This window comes from Misgurnus anguillicaudatus, chromosome 19 (assembly GCF_027580225.2).
Source record: "Misgurnus anguillicaudatus chromosome 19, ASM2758022v2, whole genome shotgun sequence".
In the NCBI taxonomy this organism is placed as follows: Eukaryota; Metazoa; Chordata; class Actinopteri; order Cypriniformes; family Cobitidae; genus Misgurnus; species Misgurnus anguillicaudatus.
This window is the reverse complement of record NC_073355.2, coordinates 29015181-29030212: the sequence shown is the minus strand read 5'-3', so window position 1 is coordinate 29030212 and position 15032 is coordinate 29015181.

Here is a 15032-nt window from a genome sequence, read left to right as displayed (position 1 = left end):
TGTGTGTGAAATGTTAATTCTTGCTGCAGAAAAAAACAAATGAGTGGGTAGCAGATAAACTCACACACTAAGGTGTTGCTTAAAACAACTGGATTCGGGTCAGCATTTGCAAGTGCATGTGTCTGAGTGCATTTGCATTTGGGTGTGAGTTTATTTCACTTTCTGGAGGTCAACGTTGTTGAATAGATCAATAGAGCTTTTGCCCAAATAAGTATGTGTGGCCGAGCTTGCTAAAAGCAGTCTAGAGACTGCGAAATATTGCACAGCATTGCATGTACACTTTGGCCTATTGACCTTTTGTCATCTGCCATTTGATCAATCTGTTTGCAAGGATTGATGGAGAGAAGAGCATCCAATGAGTGATAAAGTTGTAAGACAATTCCATTCATCACCTTCATACCATAATGTTTGTGTTAAAATGATATAAAATGATTCAGCACTATGTTAAGACTTGAACTGCATTTTAGTATATAGTCTCTACCGACTGGTCTGTTTATCTACTCCGATTGGAAAGGTCATTTTCCCGGAACGTCAGTCCTGATGAGACGCAGTCCTGCAGAATTGCTATAATCAAACACACCTGAATGACGTAATTGAGGTATAAAGGGTCAACAGAAAGCTACAGATCTGGACTGCATTATTTTTTTGTGCCAAGAATCTATATTTTCAATTACAAAATGTACTATGTCATTTGTTTAACGACACATTAATTCACAATGAATTAATCTTGACAAAAACTAATTTAGAACAAGGCACAAATGTACAGCAATTGAACAAAGCACTTAAGGTCAACACAGATTAAAGAAAATATCAAACACTATATCAGGTTTGATAAACTATAATGCATATAAGCCTATACCAAACATAAAGAATCACACTATTATAGTATTGTGTCCTAGATAACAAAAAAAAATAGTTTCGTTGCAAAACGAGATAAATCCATTTTTTAAAATTTTTGACAAAACATGTTTATTTTTATGTTAACATGTTATTATTTTGTTTTATGATGCTACTTAGCTGTATTTGTTAAGTTATGAAGGTTTAAATCAAAACAAACCAACTGCAGTTGCATTGAAATTAATTGGAATGCACAACCAAAAAACGAGATTTCTGAACAATAAAAAAAACAGTGCTATCTCGTTTTGCAACGAAACTCTTCATATTATCACCAGGTCCCTGGAGATTCTTATTTTACATAATGTGTACAGAATGTGCTGTAGTCGCCATTTTGTGCCGCCATGTTTCTACAGAAGCCCTTAACGGACAAACTTTTAAACTAAGTTGTCTCCGACGATAAAATGTTTGTCCGATGGTGGCTATTGTAGCTTCTTTATGCATTTCAAAAGCGAGGGTTGGGCAGTGGACCGAGTCGTTGGGTGCAATTCGCAACCTCACCACTAGATGCCGCTAAAATTTACACTCTGCACCTTTAAAGGAACAGTATGTAGGATTGTGGCCAAAACTGGTATTGCACTCACAAAACTTGTGGCTGAAACTGGTACTGCAATAACACAACTGGTGGCCAATACACAAAATGACAACATAAACATCAGTTGAGGGCTGCAACAACACTTTTTTAAATGACAATATCCTGGCCAGACCACTGTTATGAGTTATATAATGATTTGAAATAGTTTTGAAGTAGTTAAAACTGCAGAAGGCACTTTATAAAATGATGTGACCCATGACACAAAGGACATTAGATTAGACATTAGACCATGGCTCTGGCAGAGCTTAAATCTGACGTCAGGTATTTTTGGACACTAGGAGTATCTGAATGTACATGTATCACCCTGTATGTTGATCGTACCATGACTAGCAGCAGAAGCGAATGGAACTTGTGGTCATAAACCCATAATTATTCAAAAAACATTTTACTCTGTAAATGACCTTTATGAACTTGCTGACTTTCCTGCGTGTTGCAAAGCATTGCAGTGCTTCAATGAACACGACAATGGTTCAAATGACATGCAGAGCAGAAGCAGAGCAAACTCTCAACACAGTCTGAAATTGTTTTTCTCCCCAGGTCCACTTAAGGTTATTCATATTCCTCCCGCTTACCTTTTTCTCCACCCCTCTCTCCCACCTTGATTTGCTGTCTAAACACATTTTTCTCTCAGAAGAATCATTTCACATGTATACTCCAGAAGCTTTCTTTTTCTTTGCGGCCTTGAACAACCACAAATTTTACGTTTTAAAAGATTTACTGTTTTCTACATTAAATCATCCTACGTAATGCAGTGGCAGCCGGTGACTTCTTTTTTCGAGGGCGCTTGATGCGAAGTTCGTCACAACATGTATGTAGCCCATCATGTGCACGGTTTGTAATTTCAAAATATGTGTTCTGCGTGTTGAGTTATCTTATGTGCATCACGTGTTTTGTCAAAATAAGTGCCTGCTGCAGACGCGTCGAAAGGGTTTATAATAAAAGAGATGCTCGCGTTTGCCAGATACTCGCATAATCTCATGCGTAATCAGAGGTTACTGTTAAGGAAGTGTCTTGCGTGTATTTTGTGAATGTGCGCGTCTCTTTTATCATAAACGGTTTTGAAGCGTGTGCAGCAGGCACTTATTTTAACAAAACATGTGATGCACATGGTTCACATGATGCAACAAACACATATTTTGAAAACACGAGCAACACCCATAACAAAAAGAATACATACTTTTAAATGCATACTTTAAAGTAGCGAACTAGGACACAGCAATATGCAATACCAAATGCATAAAACTGAAGAGTCAGGAAGTCCAGCAGACAGCAGCATATATGGATGCACATACGCTTTCATTATTACACGCTGATATGATTCTGACGTAATCGGTATTGCTGTCTGGCTAATGGGCCGTTAACTTTACATTCTAGTGCTCGGCCCCGCTGGCCAGCAGGGGACATATAGATGTTTCTCTCAGCTCAGCAAGATTGACCTCAGTTATAGATGCTGCTCTGTGCAATACAAGAGCACAGCACTGAGGGTGGGATTCACTAAGAATGAATTACACATGCTTATAACCTGGTGCATTTTTTAAGCACTGTCTGTGTTGTTTCAGCTCCCGAATCATAAAAGATATGCAAATGAGGTAATAACAGAAATTTGGTGCTGAATGCAATTTGCGAAGAGGACCTACGGTATTTTGCAGGCTGGATGTGCCGGGGTGATGATGCAACTGATAATTTATTCCACGCATCTCAAGAATACTTGATTCTGATAGGTCAGCCATGACATTCAGAGGTCTGTCATCCCCGATAACAACTACTAGTGTGATAAAACAAATCATCTCGACCAGTACTCTGAAAAAAATTATTCATTCAATTTACTCAATTTAAAGGTAAGAGGTTGCAATCCATTTATTTAAGCTACATTTAAACAATCAAAACTTAGAAATACAAAACAAAACAAAAAACTTTTGTTTAAATGTAGCTTAAATAAATTGATTGCGGCCACAAAAAAAATGAGTAAATTGAATGAATCTTTTTTTTTCAGTGTACTTAATATTTAACTCTGTTGTCTCATTCTTGTGCCAGTTTGAATTTGTTGCAACTAAGCTAATAAAATAATCCAAATCAATATTATATTGTGAAAACTATCAATTAACACTGAAAAAAAATGATTCATTCAATTTACTCAATTTTTTAAGGTAAGTGGTTGCAATCAATGCAAAAACAAAAAAGATTAGTAAAGTAAAATAAAATAAAAAACTTTTGTTTAAATGTAGCTTAAATAAATCGATTGCAACCACTTACAAGTAAATTGAATGGACAATTTTTTTCAGTGTATGCAGGATAATGTTCATGCAGCCGGATGTTATTGCAAAATAAACCCCTTCATAGTTCCTTCAGTTTTTTAATAATACACTCAAAAAAAAAGATTCAAGCCCTTCTTAGAGATGACACATTAAAACTGTGTTCAATTCATTTAAAATACCTCATTAAGAGCAATAAGTATATATATTTAATAAGTCTAACACAAAATGAATATGTACTATAATTTATTGATTTCTTTTTAATTGCGTTAAAACAATTAGTTTGAGTTTGGGTTTTGGAAAAAGAATTTCCAAGCATGCTTTGCATGCAACTGCTTTTGGAGAGTAATTTTTTTAATTAAGTGTTATTTTATGCATTTTTAGATAAAGAGAAAGTCTTAATAGTGTTTAATGTCCGTTTATCTTATTGATTTAGAAGCGTTTGTGTTATATTTTTTCAAATTACTTGGTTACCATCGTGCAGAAGAGTGGCGCTTGTGGTTAGGTTGTGGATGTAACGTATTTCTCTCAATGAGCACTAACTGTGTTAATGCCTGTTTAGAGATCAGTCTCTTCTCACATGCTCATCCAAAGTATCCTATGTTATTATTATTAGCATGCTAACACGTGCTTATGCTAATTAGTATGCTATAAAAACATTTTATATAAAATAACAGAATTGAGTTATTCAGACTACACTAAATTGAGTTGAGGCAACTAATTGAGTGTTGCCATTTACTTTAAATTCAGTTGGACCAACTCAATATATTTTGATTGTGTAAAGCAGTTTTTTATGAGTTAGGGGTACACATTCATATTGGATGGAAATCCTGCCCACATTTTTATTGAGTTATTCCAATGAATATTTTTTTTTGAGTGTAGCCGGGTGTCGGCAGGTGAATTGCAATGAATTTTTTTAACAATTCCTCATTTGCATTAAAAGCAGGCAGGTTTTGCGCTGAAAAGAATCACAATCGTAGTACTCACACCACTATTTTATTTTGTAGTTGATAAAAAAATAAACGTGTTTATTAAAATCGTTTCTGTTTGGCATTTTTATATTTCTGAAATATACTAATCTTTCTGTCGTGTAAAAGAATAATGAGTTATTTACCTGCTGCGTTTTACAAGCAGATCCAATCAACACTTAGCTGTATTGCCGCCTTTACGCTTTCATGCTAAGTTTTTATGGTTGGTTGACAGACGTTTTGAACATACCTGCAGTTCTGTCTATTTTGGGAAGATGTTGCTGACAGTCTTGGGAGTATATTTGCATCAAGTGTCAATTAGAGCAATAATAAAAGTGAAAGATGATATCAGCCACTGATGGAAATGCTGGGAGATGGAGCCATAGTTCATTGCTGTCACTTGTGCAATAAGTGTGCACGTTTGTGTTTTAGACTACGAAGTGTATGTAGTGTTAAATTATAATGTAATTCTGGTTTTGCTGTTTGTGCATGTCTGGGTCAATATTTACAACCCTGTCCATTTGTTAAAAAGATAATCTTTTCTGTACAGTATATTTCCTTTAGTCTCTTTGAAGCATACGCCGGCATCTCATTCTTATTAATAAAATGAAACCTTTGTAATGCATTCAATTTATTAATTTTCTATCTAATGCATTTAATTTACTTATGTTGCAGCCACACTAGACTTTCAGCATGCAAAAGTTTTATGCAGACCTCGACATATAAGTGCATCAACATAATATATCATGCTCTAAAGTGTTTTTATTCACACATCATGGATTCTGACATGCTTCCACCATTATGGTTGCTTTTATTATTACTGTATGAAATAGGATTGTGCAATACTGTTTTTCCTCCACCTCAAAAGGTCATGCTGTGACAAATAGATTATCTATTGGTCACACAGTTTACCAAACTTGTCCATGAAACAAAAAGTCTAGTGTGACTGCAGCATTACATATTATTTTACTTTAAATTCACTTTAATTACCAATTTAAAAGAAAAAAATAAACGGAACAGTGGATAGTTGAATCATGAATAAAAAAATTATTAACACAGATGTTGCCTGTTTTTACCTGCATGATTTAAACAGCCCAGATGTTGTAAAGCTGCATTTATTTGAAGGCCGATGGGAGGTTCATAGAGTCTGTGAACTGTGGTTCATTTATAAGCACCTCCACATGTTCAACATATGAAATCAAATAATAGCCAGTATCTAACATCTAAGTGCTTTTTTAATAAAAGGATCTATAAATTATCACTTAATTTCTAGATACAAATAAACAAACACACAGTTTGCTAGTAGGATGTTGAAAAATAATTGTGTGATACTAGTGTCCCCCCCACGACGTCTGTGATTTTATGTAAAAATAACTGTATTTGGACTAAACATGTCATATTAGAGTTTAATTTTAACTAATCAAAATAACTTATTCAAATCCTACCAGGGGCGTCGGACTGGGGGTAAAACCAGTACTGATTACCTGGGCCCCAAGGGAAGAGAGGGCCCTTGAAACCTCTGGAATATATTTTATTTTACCTGAATGTTTTCATTTCCTAATTAAATTTCATAATGAATATCAGATGAAATGTAAAGTTAGTGTATTGGCTTAATAACTGTTTGACTGACTAAGTTTTTACTTATACAAAATGATCTTAAGTCTCATGGTCCCACCCCTTGCTAATGCGCCAAATGGTTTAGTCCATCTGCACGTGCATTTTGTTAACATTTTTGAGCGTCTGGTGAAGCGCAAATTTCTGCAAAAATTTTCATACAAAACTCTGTTATAATAGCCTAATTTGAAACATTTTTATTTTTAAATGAATAGGCTATATAATATCTTAAATTAGCATTAATAGGCTAATCAGTGTCATTGGTAGCTTGGTAGTATCATGTCAACATTATATAATAAACGCCAGTGGGCATTTTCTGGGGAATAAACTTCAGTATATGCTATACATTTGATATCATGTAGGCAATAGCATTTGTTTCGTTTTGCCTTTTTTCTCCAAATAAAAATGACTAGTGACACAAGTTTTCGTTTGTCTTTTACTCTGAATGGAGCTTTTTATTAATGTACAAAACTAAAATGGCATATTTAAAACTTAATGTATGCCTTAAAGTAATAAAGCATAATAAAAATAAATGTTCTAAGTAATGTAAAAATGCAATGTCTTGTTTATTCAGTAAAATAAAATATGACTGAATCAAGTCTTGATTGGTTATCATACAGTTTGTTCATGTAGTGATTAGAAAACTAAAATGGAAAAATGGGGGGCCCACCAGGACTGCCTATGCATAGGGCCCGGAAATCCTACTATGTTTTATATAACTGACTGCTTATAATAAACTCATACAAATAAAGAAATCATAATTAATAACAATTTATTATCTTTATTAATTAACATGACCATTTTTCAGAGGTCCCCCTGTAAAACTTATCCCGTCCGAATATGGCTTTTAGACATGTGATTTTTTTAATCACATTGAGCTATTTTTACTCATGCTTTTTAGCAAACACTTTTACCTCATCCACTGCCTTGGATCTGTTTTTCACTGAACCTGTAGACATGGGATTGCATTTTCCAAAAAAAATGCATGTTGCTGCCTTAGAATTACAATTTAGAAGGAAGCAACTAAAAGATTTTCATCCATTATTTTAACTGGGATAATGAGGCCTTAAAGTTGCTACTGTAGCTATAGTGGCAGTTAAGTAGGGTTTATACAATAATCCTTACAATTAATATATTTGAATTATTGTTTCTTGACTGATTGTGCACATTTAAAGGGCCCCTAAGCAAGGTGTTTTCAGCAATATTAAAATAGTCTCTGGTATCCCCAGAATGTGTCTGTAAAGTTTTAGCTCAAAAAATACCACAGATCTTTTATTATATGATGTTGAACATGGCCATGGACTGCAATGAAAAATTAGCTGTTTTTATGTGTGTTTTTTTAAATGCAAAGAAAGCTTCTGTTCCCCTCCCCATATGCAAAGTAGAGTTTAGCACTTACACATGAGCTTTGGACTACATCAAAACATGTGTCTCTAGCAGAAGGTTGAACTACGCACTCATAAGGCGCTCATCTGAGTCTGTGAGCGGTTATGGTTGGGGCCATAGCAATGTGACATCAGCCTGTTTAAAGGAGATTACACAAGAAAAATAGATGGATTTGTACAATTACAGCATGTTTTTGCACACACTCACTGGAGACTCATTTTCTGATGTGCATTTTCTAGGTTGGGGGGCTTTAAGAATGTTCTATCAATTTCTACACTTGATGTTATGATCTTGCTTTAAAAAATAATTAAAGGTACAGTGTGTAAATTGTAGCGCCATCTAGTGGTGAGGTTGCGGATTGCAACCAATGGCTCAAGCCACTACTCACACCTCACTTTTGAAATGCATAGAGAAGCTACGGTAGCCGCCACCTGAAAACATGTCCTCGTCGAAGAACTTAGTAAAAAAGTTTGTCCATTAAGGGCTTCTGTAGAAACATGGAGGCACAAAATGGCGACTTCCACGTAAGGGGACCCTTGTGTATGTAGATAAAAACGTCTCATTCTAAAATAATAAAAACATAACGGTTCATTATAAAAGGTCTTTACACACCACTGATAATATAGTTTTGTATATTATTTTGCATTTCTGTCAAGAGCTCCTTCTAAAAACTACACACTGCACCTTTAAGCAACCAACCAAACACTCAATTGAATAAAAATTAATCAACCAATCAATGTAAAAAAAATTATGTCGGCATATTCATATTAAATGCAAATTACTTTTATACTTCTGAGCAGCAATTGAATTATTCATTATGCTATAAGTAAATACCAGATGTGTTGCATATCATTCAGGCAAACTGGATGACAAAAACTGCCTTCAAATCAAAACATAAAAAGAAAAAATATTAGTTTAGTGTTGTTGCTGTTGACAAGATTGTGGTTTATTAGTGCAACAGAGATATACATACTTTACATATCCTGATTATTATCATGAATAGAATATGGAGAGGTTGTGCAAAAATAATGAAACATAATGAAAATAAATTGAGAAAAGAATTGATATTAGACATTAAAACTATTGATTGTTTAGAGAACTATAATTCTTTGTTTGTGTTGGTGTAAAGTTGACATGTGTTTGGCATTATTATCAATATCTGGGTTCAAACCCAGGACCTTTTGCACTCAGTTATTTCAATGCTCTATCACTGAGATTTACAGGCACATTTCTGTGTGTGACAAAAAAGAGTACAGGTATTTATTACAGATATTTATTTACAAGGTACTGCTTCCTAAACAAGAATAAAAGATCCAAGATTTCATTTCTTCCTCTAAATCATAATAAATGTTTTGTTCTGCACCTTTTCAAAATCCTTCAGGCAAATGTGTAGGTTGTGGCAAAATTACTGCCACTTTTTCCATCCAGACATTAGTGTCACAAAAAAATTGCCATATTTGTTTGGAAACAGAGCCTTTAGAAATTTATTCCATGAAATTGTTAAAAAGCTATGCGCAGGAATAGGAAAGAAAATGTCACAATATTTTTATCATAACTACCATATATGAAGAATCCCCCCGCAGACATAATAAACCCTTTATCCAGATTAACTCTGTGTGATTTTTTGGTCATACCATTGCTTCTGTAGTTTGCCTTAAGATGATGTTTGATTTTTGTAAAAATGACAATTTGTCTTTGAGCAACTAAAAAATGTAAAAATATGTCATGCTTGACAGAAGAAGGGACGTGGGGGGGCATCAAAGCATAATGGTCAATAATTTAGGTTATTGCTTCAAAAGTCTCAAAAAAAGGTCAAAGTCTAGCAGCCATTTCTGTCACATTCTGTTGAAAACCAAGATCTCCCTATAAATTATATTTCGTACTGCTGAAATATTTAAACCGTGAGTCTTGAAGAAGCTATGAATCATCTATTTAAATATCTCTGAGGGAACAACGGTAAAATATGGTCAAACTGAAGCTACGCTACCAAATGTCTGAGCTCCACATTCACTATTAAATAGCTTCCATACTGACACATCACATTAAAAGCACTACAAAATCTGTCAGTGCAAAATTATATGATTAACTTAAAAGCTGGTATTCATCATGTGGTTGGTTTGTTTGTTTTCAATTTTAAGTGCTATTTTGGCAAGGATAAACAAGCAACAAAGATTATCAACCTGATCAGTGTCCTTTTTACAGCAATATTCATTCACACAAAAAATGTCTGGGTTATATTTGACTCATAATAGGTAAATATATGCTGGGTTACAATGACCCCATGCTTGGTTAAAAATGACCCAATATTGGGTTGTTTTATGCAACCATGGTGTAAAATAACCCAGCCATTTTTAGCGTTGTTGATTTATAAGCCAATATTACTGTTCAAACTCTAAGTTTACAGTTAAAATAAACCAATATTGGTAAAACATACCAAGCCAAACCATAAAATTAGAAATCACTAGAAAATCTGGTAAATCTTTACCAGCATTTTTTATTATTATGTTCGAAGCTTTTACCATAATGCTGCAAGCTAAAACAACTCTATAGATAAATGCTTAGCTTTACTGCGCTGATAAATGGCATAAAATAATCATGTAAATGTATAATATAAGTAATCTGTCTCAACTGCTTTACCCAAAAGATAGTAAAAAATAGTAATACCCTAAATAACAACCATAAAGTGGCAAAGTACTTCCTTTTTATCTTGTTAAGCTGCCCTTGAATTTCAGCAACTTTTTCAAACTTGTTTTGGGGGTCATTTGCTGTTTTCCCAGAGTGCATGCACGGAGATAAGGTGGATGTTTAGGTTTGAAGCAATGCGCTATTTTCCGGCATTAGTATTCACAACACCAGTTGTGTCTTTAGAGTGAAACTCCAGAGAAGCTGAATTGATCCATACTGTGACTTTCTCTGTTTCTTTCTTGACTTTACAGCAAAGGTAGCAGCTTTTTGTACTAATTAAACTTACAGTGCAGAGAGCAGCTCAAACGTTAGCCAAACTGAGTGCAGAAGAGAAATGGTCAGCGGGAACACTTAATTTCATGCATCACGGCACCCTTCAATAACAGAGCTGGCTGTATGGATTAGAGATATCCACGTCTGTAAAAATTGACCAAAAATGGACACTGAGTGAAGCCTGATAACAAAGCTTGATGCTACTGTACCACTATTTAAAAAACTGTGAATTTACAGTATATTACTGTCTATTACTTTCACTCAGACTTTTGGAAAGTATGCTAATGTTGTGTTTTCAGAGAATTAGCTATGTCATAATCTCTTGTAAATGTTTTAGATGAACTGTTATAATGTGTATCTACAGTATGTTATGCTATGTTGGCACTTAGACTCTCAGCATGTACTGTGTCATTAATAAGTTATGCGGTTGTGTTTTTGTGGTATTGCTATCGTTGCTGCTGTTTTTGTTTTATGTTATATTTTATTTATATTAGTTGCTTGATTTATTGTTGAGTTATGGTCACTGGAAAGTTCACCTAAACACAAGAAGTGTAAATGTATTCAACGTTTGCCTCCCTCTGGACTCCATTTCCCATGATCCTCGAGTCTCCAATCATCCTCACCTGCCAGCTATTATATCATCATCATCATCCCCTCTTCATTAAAACTCAATCTGTTTTCTCCTTTGTTAGGGCTGTGCAAAAAAATCGCCTGCGATTCTCATGCGTGTTTCATTAATAAAGCCGGTTCCTTGATTAGTATTAAATCGCCATCAGCTGCCTTCAAATGGAGCGCCATTTACTACACAGAACCGTAATTCACAGAGAAGTTAGGCAAAATCAGGTTCATAATCGAGGAAAATCGACTCAGATAATCTATGCCATTTTGCCTAGCTTCTCTGTGAACTACGGGTCTGGGTAATAAATGCCGCTCCCTCTGAAAGCAGCTTTACTGATGAAACACGCATGAGAATTGCAGGCGATATTTTGCACAGCCCTACCCTTTGTTCTCCGGTGTATTTATGCCTGTCTGATGATAAAGATTTAATTTAATTATGATTATTTAAAATAAAATTAAAGGTGCAGTGTGTAATTTTTAGAAGGATCTCTTGACAGAAATACAAAATAATATACAAAACTATATTATCAGGGGTATATAAAGACCTTTCATAATGAACCGTTATGTGTTTATTACCTTAGAACGAGACCTTTTTATCTACATACACCGAGGGTCCCCTTACACGGAAGCCACCATTTTGTGTCACCATTTTTCTACAGAAGCCTTTAACGGACAAATATTTTTACTAAATTGTCTCCAACAAATACATGTTTGTCCGGTGGCGGCTACCGTAGCTTCTCTATGTGTTTCAAAAGCGATGGGTGAGCAGTGGACTAAAGGGCTCGTTATAGTCGTGCGTAGGTCCTATGGCATAGCAGCGACGGCGTAGGTTCCGCGTCGGTTTTCATTTATACTTTTGCGTCGTCGTCCACGTCGACGTGCAAACACGCGCGCGACCGCTGGTAGGCAGTATCCACGCGTGTAACCACAGTAGCAGCACAAAAGTGAAAGAAGAAGAAGCTTAGCAAGTTAACCCACAAACGCAGAAGAAACAGCAACTTGTTGTGTATAATTTGAGAAGACCAGCAATGATGGAAGTAAATAAACAGTGACTTGTGATGCATTTTGAGTTAAATCACTCCTCAACTTGGCTCATCTTTGTTTTCACCGTCACAAACGGAAATACCTATGACGCAGTTTTTTTACCTGACGGGAGGGGTTCTGGTGGACCAATCACAGCGCTTGCGGTCCACGTAGATCTGACGCGCTGTTAAATTTTTTGTGAGGTGCGCGTCAGGCTACGCAGAGCTACGCACAGGCTACGGATAGCCTACGCCGTAGCTATGGCGTAGAACCTACGCACGACTATAAATCGCCCTTTAGCCGTTGACTGCAATTCGCAACCTCACCACTAGATACCCCTAAAATTTACACACTGCACCTTTAAAGTTAAAATAAAAGTTGGTAGCAGTTGGTTGTCACTGGGTAAGCCATTATATATATAATGGATGAAAGTATGTGTGGTTCTGGACAAGCTAAATATTGCGGCATACGTATGTTTACTAGGTGAATTATGTGAATGCTTTGTTAAAGGTGCAGTGTGTACTTTTTAAAAGGATCTCTTAACAGGAATGCTAAATAATATACAAAACTATATTATCAGGGGTGTATAAAAACCTTTAAATAATGAACCGTTATGTTTTTATTACCTTACAATGTCCCCTTACGCGGAAGTCGCCATTTTGTGCTGCCATGTTTCTAAAGAAGCCCCTAACGAACAAACTTTTTTACTAAATTGTCCCCGTCAATGACATGTTTTTCCGGTGGCGGCTACTGTAAGCTTCTCTATGCGTTTTAAAAGCAAGGGAAGAGCAGTGGACTGAGCCATAGGTTGGAATTTGAAAAACCTCACCACTAAATGTCGCTAAAATTTACACACTGCACCTTTAAAGAGAAATGTCTTTAGTTTAAACTTAAATTGTTCAACTATGTCTGATTCTCGAACATTGTTTGGTAAATCAACTGTTGCAAACACTCACTCACTCACTCACTCACTCAAAAAAAAAAAAAAATTTTGTGATAAAAAAGAAATGGGTTGATAATGTGTAAAAAATAAATGAGTTCCAGTTTTCCAGCCAACCTAGCATTCTTTTTACAGTAAAATTCTGGATACAGCAATTTCTATACAGTGTATACCTACAGTACACAATGGCTTTGACAGTGTTACTTCTTAATGCTATCAAGCTATTATTTTCTGAACCGTGTGATCAATGTAATTACATCCAGATGACCAAATGTTTTAAATATGATGGTACTCATTATCTAAATATAAAGACAGAGAAAATAGCTTTGCCATGAGAGCATCTCACTGACTAATTGGAGATTTTCTCCCAAATGGAGTTCTACTACTGAGACGCTGTCCATATGTTCAGATATGAAGTGGTTTTCTCTAGAGAGATTCTCACTGCTAACTAAATTAGCCTGAAATTCAAATCACGGCCTGTTGAGTCCTAAAGGACAGACAATGCTCTGACTACAAGTCATTGAAAGTAGATGAGCAAAAACATTGAACTGTAAAGCTTGCCCACTCTGAAATGAGTGCATATTAGACCAAAGTGTCAAACTAAAGTTATACTTTTTAGACCACATGATTTATTCTTCTGCTATTAATGGAGATACTGTATATAGCAACTATGTTACAGTAATGAGTCATAGGTCTTATCTTGTGTTGCATGTGTCTTTTATTTTCAAGTGCTTTTTGTTATTCTTAATACTGTAAGTACAGTATGTTGTCATGATTGCTATTTAGCTACAGTTGCGTAATGACAATACAGTAAATGGAATTTTGATGGTTTCCTATTCCTCTTGTTCCTGTCTCTTGTCACGCTCTAAAAAAATGCTGGGTTATTTTTAAACCAGCGTTGAGTAAGGGACTCACCTTACCAGGGGTGAGTTTCCCGAACAATGACATAACTCGCTGCTGAACCACCATAGTACGATGCATAGTTGGAGAACTACCTATTCAAGAGTAGACTGTGTCCTGAAAACATAGTAACTTTGTCGCACATTCGTCGTTTGAACCATGTTGGTTCGACAACGTAGTTGATGATGTCACGTGGCAGGTGGAGTACTAATTAATCTGTTTAAATCGATTTAATATCAGATTATTGCTGTAAATGACGTACACTACATTGCATCGGACGACTGATTTTGTTACCGTGGTTTAGTTCTTTGTTGTTTAATTTCAAGATATTTCATTCATGTGCAAGTTCGCTCTTAAGTCACTTCTTCCAGGGATTCCCCAGGGTCTTAAAGCTGAAATAAATGTAATAAAATTTGTATATATTTAGAATGATGGATATATGTCACTACAGGAACATATTGAAATGTTTATTGTTAAAGGGGACATTTTACAAGACTCTTTTAAGATGTAAAATACACAGAGTACGTATGTGACGTTTTAGCCAATATCATAGCCTATAGATAATTTATTATAGCATGTTAAAATAGCCACTTTGTAGGTCGGAGCAAAAATGTGCTGTTTTGGGGTGTGTCCTTTTAAATGCAAATGAGCTGATGAAATGCAAACACTGATCCCACTGAGTGGGATGATGGTTTGTTGAAATTGAAACTCAATTGTGCTATCAATTATTTTCTGTCTTTATGTCTGCACTAAATGGGGCAGTTTAATTATAAGAAGATCCCCTTCTGACATCAAAAGGGAGCCAAATTTCAGTGACCTATTTTTTCACATGCTTGCAGAGAATGGTTTACCAAAACTAAGTTTCTGGGTTGTTCTTTATCATA